Source organism: Staurois parvus, unplaced genomic scaffold (genome assembly GCF_062004578.1).
Source record: "Staurois parvus isolate SC_StPar_1 unplaced genomic scaffold, SC_StPar_1.0 ptg000484l, whole genome shotgun sequence".
Classification (NCBI taxonomy): Eukaryota; Metazoa; Chordata; class Amphibia; order Anura; family Ranidae; genus Staurois; species Staurois parvus.
In genome coordinates, this window is record NW_028318280.1 from 988,385 (window position 1) to 995,587 (window position 7,203).

Below are 7,203 nucleotides of genomic sequence, written 5' to 3' on the forward strand. Positions count from 1 at the left end.
TCTTCTCATCCTTCTCCTTCTTCTCATCCTTCTCCTTCTGCTTCTCCTTCTCCTTCTCCTTCTTCTCATCCTTCTCCTTCTTCTCATCCTTCTCCTTCTTCTCATCCTTCTCCTTCTTCTCATCCTTCTCCTTCTTCTCATCCTTCTCCTTCTCCTTCTTCTCATCCTTCTCCTTCTTCTCATCCTTCTCCTTCTTCTCATCCTTCTCCTTCTCCTTCTTCTCATCCTTCTCCTTCTTCTCATCCTTCTCCTTCTCCTCATCCTTCTCCTTCTCCTTCTTCTCATCCTTCTCCTTCTTCTCATCCTTCTCCTTCTCCATCTTCTCATCCTTCTCCTTCTTCTCATCCTTCTCCTTCTTCTCATCCTTCTCCTTCTCCTCATCCTTCTCCTTCTCCTTCTTCTCATCCTTCTCCTTCTTCTCATCCTTCTCCTTCTCCTTCTTCTCATCCTTCTCCTTCTCCATCTTCTCATCCTTCTCCTTCTCCTTCTTCTCATCCTTCTCCTTCTTCTCATCCTTCTCCTTCTCCTCATCCTTCTCCTTCTCCTTCTTCTCATCCTTCTCCTTCTCCTTCTTCTCATCCTTCTCCTTCTCCTTCTTCTCATCCTTCTCCTTCTTCTCATCCTTCTCCTTCTCCATCTTCTCATCCTTCTCCTTCTCCTTCTTCTCATCCTTCTCCTTCTCCTTCTTCTCATCCTTCTCCTTCTCCTTCTTCTCATCCTTCTCCTTCTCCTTCCTGATCTCCAAGGGCATTTAAATTAAAGGTACAGTGTTCTGCACTAATTTAAAGGCTCTCTGAAGCCTAGAAACCCTTTTTATAAGCCATCTTCGTAGCGAAGAAATTCGCATCGAATCGAATTTCATACTGGAATTCGCCGAATCAGCCGAATCGAATTTTTCAATACTTCGCTCATCTCTAGTTGTAAAAAATCAGCTGAGAAACAGCAAAGTGAACCCAGGCAGATGCAGAACATGAGACAGCGCGGCAGGAAACTCTGACCCTTCCTACAAGCCCCCAGATGTAACAACAGGTACAACAAGAGATGAATACAATTATTTTATGTTTTTTAAAAGAAAAACAATCTATTGAATGCGCTGCACCGCGCTTTAGCAAACTAAATGTCATTTCAGTTCGCCTTGAAGTCGTCTTGAACTATGTTTGGATTATTTTGAACGCTTTTCTGCTTTGCCATCAATTTTTGAAATGTGTTTGTTTAAAAAAAAAAAAAAAAAAAAAAGTTTTTTTTTTTTTATTTGATTTTTTTTCTTTTCTTCTCAACTTTATTTATTTTTTATTTATTTTTTTTTCCTTTTCATTGCAAGAACGACTTCTAATTAGCTTATCAAGCCTGGACCCGAGTTCAGACAATCCTCTCAGCGATGACTCACGTATATTGTGTACATTGTGCCAGGCCAAAAAAGCAATCGCTTACCATCAAATTAGGCTCTCGCCTTATCACGGATGCCCCAATTAATATGTACACAATCCAGCCCCGGCGATAATTACTTTCCTCTTACTGCAATGCATTTATCTCCTCCGCTCTCCTGAGTTGGGGGTCGGCTTATTAGCTATTTAATCCTTTTATCTCCCATCGCAACCCCTATCGATTCATTCTTCAGGCTCGGCTGTAGCTACAATTCTGCAGCCGCCAACCGTTCGCCGCGGTTCTCACCGAATGAGCTATATGTCACATTTGTTATTACTGAGTCGAACTGAATGTTCCTCGCAAGGAATTAAAATGACAAGTCTGCTCTCAGGAACTGCAGCAGACTCCAAATCTTTTTCCGTATATATATATATATATATATATATATATATATATATACTGTGTGGGTAGCATCAGAAGATTCATTTTTTTAGCTACCAGCTTCAATTAACATATTTGAGTGCTATCTACCAAATGAGGGCTAGAATCACACATTTAAATGTTACTAAACCCCAGACCCCGCATTCACTATATCCGCTCTCCCCGGCCCCCGCATTCACTATATCCGCTCTCCCTGGACCCCGCATTCACTATATCCGCTCTCCCCGGACCCCGCATTCACTATATCTGCTCTCCCCGGACCCCGCATTCACTATATCCGCTCTCCCCGGACCCCGCATTCACTATATCCGCTCTCCCCGGACCCCGCATTCACTATATCCGCTCTCCCCGGACCCTGCATTCACTATATCCGCTCTCCCCGGACCACCACATTTACTATATCCACTCTCCCCGGACCCCACATTCACTACATCCGCTCTCCCCGGACCCCGCATTCACTATATCCGCTCTCCCCAAACCACCACATTTACTATATCCGCTCTCCCCGGACCCCGCATTCACTATATCCGCTCTCCCCGGACCCTGCATTCACTATATCCGCTCTCCCCGGACCCCGCATTCACTATATCCGCTCTCCCCGGACCCCGCATTCACTGTATCCGCTCTCCCCAGACCACCACATTTACTAGATCTGCTCTCCCCAGACCCCACATTCACTATATCCGCTCTCCCCGGACCCGGCATTCACTATAGCCGCTCTCCCCGGACCCCGCATTCACTGTATCCGCTCTCCCCAGACCACCACATTTACTATATCCGCTCTCCCCGGACCCCACATTCACTATATCCGCTCTCCCCGGACCCCGCATTCACTATATCCGCTCTCCCCAGACCCCACATTCACTATATCCGCTCTCCCCAGACCCCACATTCACTATATCCGCTCTCCCCGGACCCCGCATTTACTATATCCGCTCTCCCCAGACCCCACATTCACTATATCCGCTCTCCCCAGACCCCGCATTCACTATATCCGCTATCCCCAGACCCTGCATTCACTATATCCGCTCTCCCCGGACCCTGTATTCACTATATCCGGTGTCCCCGGACCCCGCATTCACTATATCCGCTCTCCCCGGACCCCGCATTCACTATATCTGCTCTCCCCGGACCCCGCATTCACTATATCCGCTCTCCCCAGACCCCGCATTCACTATATCCGCTCTCCCCGGACCCCGCATTCACTATATCCGCTCTCCCCGGACCCCGCATTCACTACATCCGCTCTCCCCGGACCCCGCATTCACTATATCTGCTCTCCCCGGACCCCGCATTCACTATATCCGCTCTCCCCGGACCCCGCATTCACTATATCCGCTCTCCCCGGACCCCGCATTCACTATATCCGCTCTCCCCGGACCCCGCATTCACTATATCCGCTCTCCCCGGACCCCGCATTCACTATATCCGCTCTCCCCGGACCCCGCATTCACTATATCCGCTCTCCCCGGACCCCGCATTCACTATATCCGCTCTCCCCGGACCCCGCATTCACTATATCCGCTCTCCCCGGACCCGCATTCACTATATCCGCTCTCCCCGGACCCCGCATTCACTATATCCGCTCTCCCCGGACCCCGCATTCACTATATCCGCTCTCCCCGGACCCCGCATTCACTATATCCGCTCTCCCCGGACCCCGCATTCACTATATCCGCTCTCCCCGGACCCCGCATTCACTATATCCGTTCTCCCCGGACCCCGCATTCACTATATCCGCTCTCCCCGGACCCAGCATTCACTATATCCTCTCTCCCCGGACCCCGCATTTACTATATCCGCTCTCCCCAGACCACCACATTTACTATATCTGCTCTCCCCAGACCCCACATTCACTATATCCGCTCTCCTCGGACCCCGCATTCACTATATCCGCTCTCCCCGGACCCCGCATTCACTATATCCGCTCTCCCCGGACCCCGCATTCACTATATCCAGTCTCTCTGGACCCCGCATTCACTATATCCGCTCTCCCCGGACCCCGCATTCACTATATCCAGTCTCTCTGGACCCCACATTCACTATATCCAGTCTCTCTGGACCCCACATTCACTATATCCACTCTCCCCGGAGGTTCCACCAAAGATTGTATGGGACTTTTTCAGCACAGAAACCAGGCACTAAGGTAAAATTCCAAAAGCAAACTTTTATTTAATACATAAATCCATAAAAAATAGTATAATGGCCAAATTGTATTGGAGACATAAACCAAGAAACTTGTTGATGTAGAATATCCTGTTGAAATCCTCTAGAGTTGATAGTATGTTGTGTGGAGCCCCCAATGTTCTGGTGGCCCCCAAAGGGAGCGCTATCTCCCTACACACGGTTGATTTCTTGTGCGGAAAACTGTCGCTTTGTTGCCTCCTTTAGCACTGTGCAAGAAGCAGAGAGGACTGGTAGCTTAGCTACACACCCAATAGACAGTCCAACCTCTCTGCCGTAGTACAGGGGCTCGGACAGGGCCAGTTCTGCATCTCATTGGGACTACTTATGCAGTATGCAGACAACGTAACCTTTTTATTTGGGGGGCGTTATTTCCGAAATGTTGTCCCCTTTCAGAAATCAGATCTACAGGTGAGAATACAGTAGCCAGGGCCGTTAGGAAGACGGCGTCTCCTCTTGCAGTGCGTGAAGCCGATTAGATGTACTCTGGGTAGAGAGAAAATTAAATAGAGCATTAAGTGCGCCAAGCACCAGGAATAATGAGATTAAATGCAGATCTGGTTCTGACAGTAAATTACAGCTTGGGGAAGGAGGCGAGCACAAGGTGTAATGGAATAAATACAAGATGAAGCAGTGCGTGCCCACGGAGCGAAGGGAGGAGAGGGGAATGGATGCAGGTAGAACCAGTTCTTGCCACAGGCAGGGCCGTGGATAAGGGGGTACCACCAGTCCTCTTGTATGGGGGGCCGGGCAGCTGGGTGAACCGGATGTGGGCAGGGAGGGTGATCGGCACAGCGGGGGGCAATTACAGCCAGCTGGCTTCTTCTCCCTCCCGCTGGCTTTCAGCTGCAGTATAGAGAGCCATACAGGGGATCTGTTCGACTAATTGCCCACCCCCCACACACACACACACACACACACATCACCCTCCCTGTGCACAATATGTTTCCCCCCTTCTGCCTAGGCCCCTCACCCTTGCAGTGCTGATGGCTTCTCTTCACCCTTGCAGTGCTGCTGGCTTCCCTTCACCCTTGCAGTGCTGCTGGCTTCCCTTCACCCTTGCAGTGCTGATGGCTTCTCTTCACCCTTGCAGTGCTGCTGGCTTCCTTTCACCCTTGCAGTGCTGCTGGCTTCCCTTCACCCTTGCAGTGCTGCTGGCTTCCCTTCACCCTTGCAGTGCTGATGGCTTCTCTTCACCCTTGCAGTGCTGCTGGCTTCCCTTCACCCTTGCAGTGCTGATGGCTTCTCTTCACCCTTGCAGTGCTGCTGGCTTCCTTTCACCCTTGCAGTGCTGCTGGCTTCCCTTCACCCTTGCAGTGCTGCTGGCTTCCCTTCACCCTTGCAGTGCTGCTGGCTTCCTTTCACCCTTGCAGTGCTGCTGGCTTCCCTTCACCCTTGCAGTGCTGCTGGCTTCCCTTCACCCTTGCAGTGCTGATGGCTTCTCTTCACCCTTGCAGTGCTGCTGGCTTCCCTTCACCCTTGCAGTGCTGCTGGCTTCCCTTCACCCTTGCAGTGCTGCTGGCTTCCCTTCACCCTTGCAGTCCTGCTCGCTTCCCTTCACCCTTGCAGTGCTGCTGGCTTCCCTTCACCCTTGCAGTGCTGCTGGCTTCCCTTCACCCTTGCAGTGCTGATGGCTTCTCTTCACCCTTGCAGTGCTGCTGGCTTCCTTTCACCCTTGCAGTGCTGCTGGCTTCCCTTCACCCTTGCAGTGCTGCTGGCTTCCCTTCACCCTTGCAGTGCTGATGGCTTCTCTTCACCCTTGCAGTGCTGCTGGCTTCCCTTCACCCTTGCAGTGCTGCTGGCTTCCCTTCACCCTTGCAGTGCTGCTGGCTTCCCTTCACCCTTGCAGTCCTGCTCGCTTCCCTTCACCCTTTCAGTGCTGCTGGCTTCCCTTCACCCTTGCAGTGCTGCTGGCTTCCCTTCACCCTTGCAGTGCTGCTGGCTTCCCTTTACCCTTGCAGTGCTGCTGGCTTCCCTTGACCCTTGCAGTGCTGATGGCTTCCCTTCACCCTTGCAGTGCTGCTCGCTTCCCTCCTCTCCCTCCCACCAGCAGCTGCAAGCACACTGCAATACACTGCAATACACCGCAAGCTGCAATAGGATCCTTCAGGATGGAGAGTGGAGGAAGGATCCAGTAAATATGTCATAATAAAAGCTCTTTCCTTTCTTGAATGAACACAGTGAGTGATCGGTAGCATAGTAAACTGGGGTTTTTTTTGTTTGTTTGTTGGGGAAGGGGGCCCTGTCAGGTTGGCTGTATGGGGGCCTGTGGTTTCCAACAGCAGCCCTGGCTACAGGGCAGCCTTCCTCACCCAAAGTTCCATGGAATGCTAGGGTTTCTCCAGAGATCGCAAGGGGTTCCTTGAGAAGAAGGCAATGGCATATTGATCTCTTACCTACAGTGACCTCCAGTGTAATGGGTCACTGCTACACTAACCACCAATCAAATGGTCACTTGTGCACTGCCACCAATCTAAGGGTTAACTTCTACACTGACCATGAATGTAAGAGGTCATTCTACACTGACCACCAATGTAAAGGGTCATTTCTACACTGACCATCAATCTAAGTGGTCACTTCTGCACCGGCCACCAAAATAAGGGGTAATTTCTACATCGACCCAATCTAAGAAGTCACTTCTACACAGACCACAAATCTAGGAGGTCACTTCTACACAGGCCACCAATCTAGGAGGTCACTTCTTCACAGGCCACCAATCTAGGAGGTCACTTCTTCACAGGCCACCAATCTAGGGGGTCACTTTTACACTGGCCAGTAATCTAAGGAATCACTTCTACACTGGCCACCAATCCAAGGGATCACTTTAACCTGACCACCATTGTAAGGGGTCACTTCTACAGCAACCACCAATTTAAGGGGTCACTTTTACACTGGTTATCAATCCAAGGGGTCACTCTACCCTAACCACCAATCTAAGGGGTCACTTTTACACTGACCACAGATGTAAAGAGTTTTTTCTACACTGGCCATCAATCCAAGGGGTCACTCTACTCTGACCACCAATCTAAAGGGAAATTTCTACTCCGATCACCAATATAAGTGGTCACCTCTACACGAGCCACCAGTCTAAAAGGTCAATCTACCCAGACCACCAATGGAAGGAGTAACTTCTACACCAAGCACTATTGTAAGGGGTCACTTCTACACCAACCACCAATCTAAAGGGTCACTTCTACACTGAGCACCAATTTA